The sequence below is a fragment of the Gossypium arboreum genome, chromosome 2, assembly GCF_025698485.1.
Source record: "Gossypium arboreum isolate Shixiya-1 chromosome 2, ASM2569848v2, whole genome shotgun sequence".
Lineage (NCBI taxonomy): Eukaryota > Viridiplantae > Streptophyta > Magnoliopsida > Malvales > Malvaceae > Gossypium > Gossypium arboreum.
The window spans coordinates 18,519,506-18,532,309 of NC_069071.1; positions in this window are offsets into that span (position 1 = coordinate 18,519,506).

Sequence of the window (12,804 nt, forward strand, 5' to 3'; positions counted from 1 at the left end):
TGCAAGGCAACCACATAGTTCCGTCATCACATCATAAACATTAAACATAGCATAATTAGCTAAACTTACAAACCATAATCAATATGAGCCACATCTCATGGCCATATACAAATAACTCAATATAGCCAACATATTTGACTAAATCATAATAACACATATCATTTGTCTAGACCCTATACATGCCACTCACTTGAAATTATTAAATATGCATCAATACTCCAAAAGAGGTGACTTGATAGTGTGATGCTGCCTCCGACGATCTCCAACCCTGAGCTGACCTGACAACACTAAGAGAAAAGAAAAGGGGGAGTAAGCTTTACGCTTAGTAAGTTTGTATGAAAATAATAAGCAGATTATTAACAAGTTCTTGCCAATTTCTCATTATTTATTCATATTCTAGTCAGGCTATTTCTCGAGTCACAGTTGGTAAATCATTTATATCTAGAGCTACAAAACTCCAATTTTAGATCTGCTAATTTTTCTAGAAACTAGACTCACCTATATTCTTACCATAAAATTTTCAGAATTTTTGGTTTAGCCAATTAGTACAGTTTATTCATTAAATTCGCCTCTATTTCGCTATCTGATAGTTCTAATCTTTCTTTACTTAAAATTAATTATCTTATAATACGAGACTCAGATAAGTTCCTATCTATTTCTCTTGAAAATAGACTCATTAAGAATTTCAAGCATATAAATTATAACTCATAATTATTTTTTTATAATTTCTAATGATTTTCCCAAATCAAAATAGGGTATTCTGAATCATTCTAACTCTGTCTCTTATAAATTCAAATTTCACATAATATGAAATTCTTTTACTTACACTGTTTCTTCTTTGCAAAACTAGGCTCGATAATTTTTAATTTCATATTTTATCCACCCTCTAATTCAATTTCCAAATTTTTGGTGGATTTTAAAGTCGACTACATCTCTCGCCCAAGGTCATTTTAGTGTCACAATGATGTTAACTAAGTTCATACACCTTCATATACATATACACATGAACACATACATACTTATACACATAAACACATATATACATACCTTTCATAAAAACATCATTTTCCAAAGTACTCACATGAATTCAAATACGTACCTGTGCCCGTTCGCACATAATCATTTAGTACACTTATTTACCATCGAATTTCATATTACTTTTCTCTTTCTTTCCCGTTGAACACTCGAAATAAAGATTAGATATTCGGATGTAATGCACCAAAGTGCCTGAATGTAGCCTTGGCTACCAGAAAGGATGTGCACCGAAGTGCCTCATATCATAGAATCACATGCCGCTCTCAACGAGGGCTACTCAAAGAGCTAAAGAGTATCCGAACACAACTCAGAATACCCAGCACTTGGACCCTAGCATGTATCACATATCAAATAAGCTCATAAATGCTACTCACGGGGCTATTCAAAGAGCTAAAGAGTATCCGACACACTCAGGATACCCAGCACCCAGACCAAAGCATATATCACATATCTATCCTAGTGACATGTCACTTGTATCATAAGCTATTCCTAAGGTTCAAACGAGATTTTTAATTACAAATCTTCGTCGGACATATTCGGAATGTCCATCTCATCTCACATAGCAATTATCATATATTCATAAATCATTGAAATAACTTTCATCACATTAGCATAGCATGTTATATCATCAAGTAATCATATAAACACATTAATCATATAATCATCATATATTTCATGCATTACTAGTCATGTATCTTTATTTCATATCATATTTCCACATCATATACTCATTCCATCAACTTTTCAATATAGTCCATCATACAATTTATGCCATAATAACAAGGGATTTAATTCATACATAATAGTGCCTTATTATTAACAGAAAAACTTACATTAAATACGAAAATAACAAAATTACCAATTTAGCCCCTAACCTTGTACTTCTTCGATTTAAGCCCAAATCTTGGTTTCCTTGATCTTACATTTCAAATATAGCCTATTTAGGACTCACATTATTCAAATTGACCCACAAATCATATTTGAAAAATTTATAATTTTACCCCTAAACTTTCACATATTTGCAATTTAGTCCGTAGGCTCGTAAAATGAAATGTGTTCAATTTCTTGGTTACCCAAGCCTAGCCGAACCATATTCAAGCTTATGGCAGCCTACATTTCTCATTAAAATATATTTTTAGTTACCCATTTTACACCTTTTTCAATTTAGTCCTTTTTAGCCTTTTTCATGAAAAACACTTAGTAAAAGATGTTAAACACAGTCCAATCTTTCATATTCTACAGTTAAACATTAAAATACTAACATGTAATGCATGGGTAAATTTTTAAACATGAACCCTAGCTCAAAATAATGGTAAAAATAGATAGATCATGATATCGGGACTTCAAAAATGCTTAGAACATTAAAAACTGGGTTTAGAAGCACTTACTATTGAGTTTGGAAGTTTGGAAACCCTGGCAATGGTGTTTTTCATGAGAATTTCGGCCCTTAGGAAGAAGATAGACACATTTGGCTTTTAATTTTGTCTTTTAGTTCATTTTACCCCTAAATAACCAAAATGCCCTTTTTACTATTCTTTCAAATTATACCCTTTCAAGCCCATTTTTGTCCAAAATTTTTAAAACTTGGTCAAATTACTCATTAAAGACCTCTAATTAATAATCCAATACAATTTCATGCAAAATGCTTCTAGAACACAAGTTTTACAAATTATTTGATTTAGTCCTTAAAGTTCAATTAGGCACTTTTCACATAAAATTTCCTCATGAAATTTTCACACAAGCATAGAAACATATCATAGACTTTATAATAATCATAAAATAAATATTTCCACATCGGTTTTGTGGTCTTGAAACCACTATTCTGATTAGGCCCTAATTCAGGATGTTACACTAATACCAAATCTTGTAACACTCTCGACCTAACTCAATCTATCGAATCCAAATCTCGAGTGTTACCTCCTTCTATAGATGTAACTTAAATTTTTTTCTTCCTTATTCATTGTTGTAAATGTCTCTATAAGTGTAACATAATATTTTATTGAGGTAAATTGTATGGTTACATTTACATTTCGCCTATGTAAAAACTGCTATCTATGGCTACTATAGAGTTTGTTGTAAAAAGACAATGTAAGGTTATCATTTCGACTCAATAAAATTTTAGACTTTCCTACTTTATCTCTTAGTCTACTGGATTTACATTGGGATACTACTTATTAAACTTCAGCATAGACTCAGACACGACATTTAACTTCCTATGTATGCATAACAGGCCAGCACGTGGCTTCCTTGGCATAGCCCTGGCATCGTCTCTCAACACATATTCCTTTACAAACTTGGAAATAGAAACTATTGTTGTAAGTTCGTAACAACTTAGAGAGTTAAACCTTAGAATACCTTTTCATTTATTCTATGTTGAATATGTTATTTTGCACATCCTTGGGGTATTTCTTGACCTTCTTTCTTGGCAGGTACAATACTAAGGCTACCATCTTTATTTCTTGTGAACCATTTTCCCCTCTGTCGAGCGTACTATACTTAACCTCTCTTTACTTTCTATATTCTTTCTTAAGTTTTACCTTATTATCAGACTTAATATCTTTTTTCCATACTTACTAGTCTTACCATTTTCTTCGATCGAGGTAGACTACGCCCAATACTTAACTCAAAATTTGCCCAGATCCTCCTTACTTTAGTGCACTCTCTATACATAATTTCAACATATAACCTTCCCTCGCTGCATACATTATGTCACATCCCAAAATTTTAATAGCTAATTTTAGTTTATAGACAAGCTTGAGAAGCAACCTAGTGGTTAAACACCTTTTGTAACTCCTTAGTGAACCAAGTACAAGTCTCCATGTTCTCAATTTAAAAAAAAAATTGATTAAATGTTGTCAACCAAGCAATGCAGCTGTCCATGCACGCTTGTGTAATTTCTATTTCAAATTGCTTAGTAACTCTTTTTTTTAAAATTCCTAAGAGTAACTTCCATAGTAAAGTGTTATTAACTTTTCTAACACCTTTGTCCCCTCTTGATTGTTTTGCTGGAAGGTTGCTCACCTTGTGTAGTCCCACCTATCATCTCACCGCCTTTCATTATTTTTTCAATTTTCATTCATATTTTCTCTCTTTGCTCCTCCTTATTCACCACTTTTCATTGCCTAAGTTTGGTTGCTCCTCCTTGATCTTCTCATTTATTTGCTTCATTTTACCTTAACAAAATGAATCACCACCCATCAACCACCACTATTTCATTAAATCACCACCACCGAACCACCATACCAACACCCTTCAACTACCTTGAAACACTATTTTCTTCTATAGCTTTTCTTATTCTTTCTTTTTTTTATTCCAAAAAATCATTGACTTTTTTTTCCTTTCTTTTTTTCCCACACAATATTACTGTAACACCCCTAACTCGTATCCGTCACCGAAACAGGGTTACGGAGCATTACCAAAGTTTACAGAATAATTACGGATATTTCACATCATTTACTATTCATGTCCGATACTAATCATATTGTCCCTTAAAAGGGCCCTAGAGGCCTAAAATAAACATTAGAATTAAATCGGGAATTAAGCAGGATTTCAGAAAATTTTTCATGAAATGTCAAAATTTTTCCTAGATGTAAGGCTCACATGCCCGTGTGGCCAAGGGACACGCTTGTACATCAAGCCATGTCCTACCCCGTGTAACTCTCTGACTTGCATCACACAGCCAAGTCACACACCCGTGTGCTAAGCTGTGTTACCCACACGGCTGAGACACACGCCTATATCTCTGCCAGTGTGCTCAGTTCTAAGCATTCTGTTTCTAAAATTTAAGATGCAGGGGACACACGGCCAAACCACATGCCCATGTGCGAAGCCGTGTGTCACACACGGTCAAGACACACGCCCGTGTGTCTTCCTGTGTGGACAAAATAAAGCCATTTCCTAGCTTTATTTTTCACCCCTTTTAGCCTTGCACCTATACCAACGCTTATACAAAATTTATCACATTCACCGGCCACATTTTCATACCAAAATTTAAGTCTTATACATGTCAATTTATACTCATATTTATCTAGATACAATGTTCACATTTGTGCATATTGTATCAAATATGCTAATTTAATTCCTTCATACATATCTCATTATGATTCCTATTAATCAATCGTTTTCAAACATATACCATGATATAGTATTTTATACATAAACACCAAAAACATGTTCATAACTAGCCATTCCAATAGCTAGTCATTAACAAATATTTAAATGCCATTCCTTGGCCAATTTAACCTATACATGCCATTATACCACGATTGTTTTACCTTATATATCAAATTGAGTCGATGGATAGTGTGGGTGATCTCCGTCGGGCTTCCAATCTAACGAGCTTACGATTTACTATAGAATAGGGAAAAATAAAACAGAGTAAGCATATAGTGCTTAGTAAGTTCATATAACTTAGTAATTAACTTAACAACGATCTATGTTAAAGATAAACATGTAAATCACAATCAACCATTCAATCTCAAGCCCTAACACATATTCTCATCACCCTTATTAGTAACTTATTTCATATAAACATCAAGAAACACATATATGAGTTCAACAATATTTGGATTCTCATACACATATGTTTTCCACATCATGTATTCATATAACATATATACAAATTATTTTCATATTTTTCGAGTACATTCTATAATAATTCATCTCGAGTTTTAGTATATTTCATGTTAGAACTTTGCTCATTATTCAACTGAAATATTGATAATCACATAGATAATACACTCAGATGTACAAATCTATTATCATAGATGAATGTATTCATTAAACAAATTTCCATGTTCATATATCGTAATTTCATACTTTTATATTTCATAAAACATCATTTTCATGTACTTCATGCAAATACATGTAAAAACCCATTTCTTTTCATTCTAGGATTTTACCTATTGAATTATTGAAAATATCGATGGTTACTCAGGTGATACACACAAAGTGTACAAATCAGTAAATCCATCAATTCATATTTAGGAGTACCCATTTGGGCACTTAACCAGGAAACACACTCTCGAGCCACATTTCATATAACGGGATTTCCAGTCCAGGCTAAATCCTTTCTGTAACATATGCTCAGAAAAGCTCAATTTGTAACACCCCTAACTCGTGACCGACGCCGGTGTCGGACACGAGGGGTTAACGGCCAAACCCTCTCAAGATACCAACCAATTTGACATTTCCAGTCAGGCTGGAAAACTGCATCACCGTCGCCTTAAAAATCATATCTCGAGTTTCAAAACTCAGAAACTGGTTTTGTAAATTTTCCCTGAATTTAGACTCATATACCCATCCATGGATTTATTTTTAGAATTTTTGGTTGGGCCAATTGGTACAGTTTATTAGTTAAAGTCACCCATGTTACAGGGACCGACTGCTCTGACCTTCGCGCGTTACAACTTGAATATCTCCCTGTACAGGGCTTTAATACTGGTGCCGTTTGTTTCTAATGAAACTAGACTCAAAATGGAATCTTTACATATAAGGCATGACTCCTAATTCTTTCTGGATAATTTATGGTAAATTTTCAAAGTCGCGACAGGGGACCCAGAAACCGTTCTGGCCCTGTCTCACGAGAACCTTAATATTTCTCAGTATACCGCTCATATGGTCGTTTCGTTTCATCCATATAAAAATAGATTCATCAAGGTTCAGTTCCATAATTTACTCACTATTTAATTCTACTTCTACTATTTTTAGTGATTTTTCAATCTCATCTCACTGCTGCTGTCCTCAACAGTTACTGCAGTAGACTATGCCAATTTCATGAATTTTTCCTTGGCCTTAATCATCCATCATACATGACACAAATTATGGCCACCTTATCAAGATTTGAGTTTCTAAGACTCGTGGCTATAGGTTCTAGCATCCCACTCGACGACCACATGGGCCATTTTCACATGGCTTAAAGTTTACAACCCACAATTCGACAAAATATAATAGCCTATACATGCCAAATGTTCTTCAACAACAAAAACAATACCACAAGATTTCAGCGGTGTGATGACTTCAACGACGGTCCCGATCACGCAAACAATACGAGTCCGAGAGACCTAAAATGGGTGACAAGAAAACACCGAGTGAGTTTACAACTCAGAAGTCATAAGCATTCATCAATCCACGATAAAGTTACTACAACATGAAACAATAAACGAGGCTAGGTACTCATCCATATCGAATCTATACCATAATTCCTCGGACCTTTCGGTCCAATCTCATACCAAGTCATACATCCACATTTCATATTCTACACAACAAGATATTTGAGGCATTTTCACACACTAACTCATTTCCACCACAATCATACAATTTCAATCATCACATAGATTTAAGGCTTACCAAATTCAACCCCGAGCATGAACATATTTTCTATTCGTCAAGAGCTCGAGGTACTTACCCGATCCGCTTCGGATTAGCTCGATAATGTCGCACACTCAGTGCCAATTGTAATGCAAGAACATATAGTGAATCCGCACACTTAGTGCTATATGTATTCAACTCGCACACTTAGTGCTATATAATCAAACTCGCACACTTAGTGCTGTACAATTTTAAACCCGCACACTTAGTGCCAATCTTGTCACCGTGTCCATTTATACCCGCACACTTAGTGCCGAGACCAATACCTTATGTATTTTGCTGCCTTTATACATTCAACAATGGCATCATTCCATACACATACATTTCCATTTACACACCAACTCATTTAAACACATTTGCATATATATATTGATCATTTAAATCAACACCAAATATACGCTTAATGACTTACCTTGTGTTGGGTAAAACAGTCCAAGTCGGCTACTCGATGACCTTCGTCTTTCCCTTGCTTGATTCTCCTTCTTTAACTCCTTGAGCTTAATCAATAAATCAACTAGTTTAACCCTCTTGCTAAACATTCATAATTCAATTACACATGCATATGTATGTTTGTATATTTGGCAACCATCCTCACTTATTACCCATTTGGTCAACAATCTAAGCCAAGATAAGGCTTCAATATGGTTGCCTCTAAACGAATACATGCACACCAATCTACTTCCTTTGGCCGAATATGCATGTCTATGTGGAGGCTAACTTTACACTTAATACTACACAAAAAAAAAAAAACAGCATACATTTTCCTAATTAACGATTACATATTGTAGTTCTATACACATCTCTCATTTATTTCATAACCAAACAACATCACAAGCAAATAGACACCTTAAAATAGTATACATGTCATACCAATTCATCATGTGCAAACATATATTCATGTAGGTGCAATGGCGAATTCTCAAGTGGCTTATATCCAAATATACACACATATCCAAAGCTTAAATCTTACTTACCATGCAACATGCATGAATCATACTTATGGATACAACATGGCGAATACCACAACACCATACCGTTTCAATTTGGTCATGGTTAAACAAAGAACTTAGTATCTCATTCAAAATGCTAAAAGAAAATCTAAGAATCCTCAATCCACCATCACATGAATCATTATCAAGCTTGATATTTAGCATGCAATGGCATTAACACCATATCCACTTTGGCGAATTTCATTCCCATGACATAACAAAGATTTGAACCATGGGCTAACAAGAACATCAAGCTAGCAACTAAAATATACATGAATCTCATGGCAAAACATCAAACTTACCTTAATCTAGGTACAAGTATGGCCAAACCTCCTCCTAAACCTCTTCCAAACAAACATGAAACAAGAATTCCTTCCTTCTTCCTTAGAATTTTCAGCCCAAAGGAAATGAAAATGATGAACAAAAATTCTTCTTTCTTTCTCCACACTCACGACAATGGGCATGCATGAGACCATTTTTTCTTTTTTTTTTGTTCCTTTCATTATTAAATTCCCATGCTCACTATTTTATTTTTTCTTACATACACCATTGTCCCAACATGTTTTATGACATGTTTTACCCATAATCTCTTGTCATGGCCGGCCACTAACTATTAGGGGGAAATTTGACATGCAAGTCCTCCCCTTTGACTACATGCACTATTAGGTCCTTATAGATTAGCCTATCACTTTTCAAAAGTGTCACACAAGTCCTACTAACTGAATTCACAAGCTATCGGCTAAATCGAAGCTTGAAATTTTCACACATTCACAATTACATATTCTAGACAATAAATATTACGTTCAAACATTTCGGTGACTCGGTTTAGTGGTCCCGAAACCACTTCCCGACTAGGGTCAATTTTGGGCTGTCACACAATTAGGATTACCAGTCCAAGCTAAATCCTAATTTTAACATATGCTCAAGAGGGATTATATCAGGATTACCCGTCTGAGCTAAATCCTATCTGTAATGAGGTCAATAGGATTACTCGTCCGAGCTACATCCCATTAGCAACAAATGCAAGACCTTATTCATTTCGGGAAATCACATATCCACTGATTTTTCATTTATTCAAATGGAATTTGACATTTATCAGGAAATTGTTGGGTATGTGATCAATCTCATATATTTATGCATTTATGCAATTAAAATGTTCACATTCAACTCAAGCATAAAAATAACATTCCTATCATTTATCACTTATCGGGTATTATCATTTATTTCAGGCACTTTCATTTATCGGGCTTTAACAAATATGTGATCATTTCACATATTTATGAAATTTATACAATTTACATAAACAACATTTAATTCAAGCATATAAACATATACAATTTAGTTCTATGAACTTACCTCAATAAGTGTTCGTGTACATAAAGTCTACTAATCCGTCATTTTCTCCTTTCCTCGTTCTAACTCCATATTCGATTTATCTGGATCTATGCGAGTAAAATTTAAAATCAATTAAATGTAATTCATACTCAATTTCATACTCAATTTAGTCCAATTTGCACTTTAGGTAAAATTACCATTTTACCCCTAAACTTTAAATAAATGATGATTTCGTCCCTAGACTCAGAAAATAAAATTCATGAAATTTAATCCATGTTCCGAGCCTAACCGAATTTTTCATGTAATATTTTCAGCCCATATATTTCATAAAAATCAGATTTTTTTTTGTGGATTTCTCATTTTTACAATTTAGTCCCTAAATCAAGTTTTCATCAAAATTCACTTTGTAAAAGTTGTTTATCTATCAACAACCTTTCATTTTGTACCATAAATTTCATAATTTCAGCATATTCATCCATGGTAAAAATTCTATACTTTGATATATTTTCAAATTGATCCCCAAAATAAATAGATTAAGTTACCCCGATCTCAAAAATATAAAAATTACTAAAAACAGGGCTTGAATACTTACCTAATTTGACCAAGTCCTAAGGTTTCCATCCAAAATATTTGGGGAATATAATGATAAATGATGATATTTTCATCTTTTATTATTCATCACCTTTATTTTTTTATTCTTTCAATTTTGTCCTTTTCTTTAATTTTATTTTCCATGGATGAATCATCATCCTTAATGACTAAGCATTTTTAATGGTATAATTACCATATAAGGACCAACAATTTAAATTTCTATAGCTATTTAATCCCTTTAGCTATTAGAACTCAACTTTTGCACCTTGTGCAATTTGGTCCTTTTTCAATTTAAGCATGTAATCGATAAAATTTCTTTACGACATTATTATCATATTATAGACCATAAAATAATATTAAAATAAATTTTATTTCCGAAATTAGATTTATAGTCCCGAAATCACTGTTCTAATTTCTCTAAAAATGGGCTTTTACAATTACTTTTGTTATTCATAGTCCAAATCTTTCTCGTATAATTTTAATCTGTATATTGCCGTTTCTTCTCTTCATCTTGGAGTGGTTCATCATCATTCATCATTTGACATCTTTGGTAACCATTGTATTTTTTGTATCACCTTCTTCTATCTCTTTTTATCCATCCTATTTTTCTTTTTACATATCACTTTCATTTGTTTAATTCTTTCTTTTCCACCAATGATTAGATTCTCAAAATCCATTAGATCCTCAATAATCATAACATCCCTTTCTAATTTTTGGAAATAAGTGTGCAAGTAATAAGAGGAAGTATGTTTTATGACTTCTAAAAGAAACTGTTAGTTTTTGTCCAAAAATTTCTAATGTCATTAAGGATTGAATAAATACAATCTAACTATCATAGATGTGATAGAGAGTCCTAACCTTAGGAGTTTGTTCTATTTATTTCCTTTCCATATCTCACAAAAAATTTTAAGGACTATTTTCATCATTGGACTTCACAAAATTAGCTATCATGCAATCAACTCAATAATGATATAACAAGAAATTCTTATTACTTACTAGAAGGCATGAAATGCTATGGCAATTAAGTATGTCTATAAGGATAACATATAACAACGAATGATGCAATGTTACACTAAAATTTAAAATGGATGCTATACCCCCAAATTTAAGGGATGCATCGTCTTCAATGCATGAGACTTAAAATTAAAAAAATGCAGTGTGATTTATTTATTTAATAGAGGGAAAAAGAAACTCGCTAACGACTTGTGGTGATGGTACTCACTGCCTCCGGGTTGATTTTCTTGCCATACACTTTTATCTTAGCTTTCTTTTAAATGACTGAATGGGTGGTTCCTCCTCTTCCTTGTTAGACTCGATGATCTCATCAATGATTCGATGGATTTCACGATCTTGTTCAAACATGACTTGTGTTGGCGCAGGTGGGAAAACTTCAACACTGTCCTTTTGTGGTGTAGGTGTAGGGGTGGTTTCATTTTGTTTTTCTTCCTCGCCCTCAGTATTCACAAACTATATTTTCTTTGGTTCCTTTTCGGCTACTTTCCCTTTTTTAGGATTTTATCTCACAGTTGTAGATTTTGCTTGTAGCATCCTATACCTAGCCTAGTTGCGAAGCCCAAATATCCGAATGCCACACCACCATCTCAGGTTGTACTTACAGTAAATTGTCACGTTATTAAGAAATCATCCTCTTTATTAGTGATCTTATAATTTTTGCAATCAAACATATATCAATCATCATTGAAACATGTCAAACATACTTTAATTAAAATTATGTTAATAATTAAACATGCATTAGGACAACTTACAAAAATTTCCAAGACAATCACATAGGTATCAATATTGTAATAAAGGTATCGATACTGTATGAAAAATTTGTACCAAAATTGTTTACTATTTCTTGTTTAAAAACCCAAATCTCGAAACCTACCGATACCATTGCCAAAGTATCGATATTTCTACCCTGAGTATCAATACTCGTGATAGGGTATTGATACCAATTACAATCAATTACAATTCTGACTTCCTGCACATTTCAAATCACAGAGGTATCATTTTTGCAATACGAATATCGGTACTTTTGCTTCAGACCAGAAAAATACAACACACATATACATATAAGTAATTCCAACATGTACCAAATCATCATGCTATCATATCATCATCAAATAAATGTCAAAATGGCTGTAATACAAGTCTTAAACATCGAAAGTACGTCTGAGCTATAATCAACATAATACGAAATGAATCTCATAAACTTTGGAGCATATAGTCTATGGAAGCATCCAAGAAAACATGACAAATATCAGTAAAAGTCTACCACATTGCCTTATCCCCAAAACATAAACAAATAAAAATAACACCTATGAAATAATGAAAAATGACTTTCCTGGATCACCCCTTGGAGCCACACCGCTTACACCGGCACATAACTAATCTACAATGGTTTAAAAGGAGTGGGTGAGCTTAACAAGCTAAGTGAATGCTCAGAATAACCACAATGAAAATAATTCATTAAGCATCAATG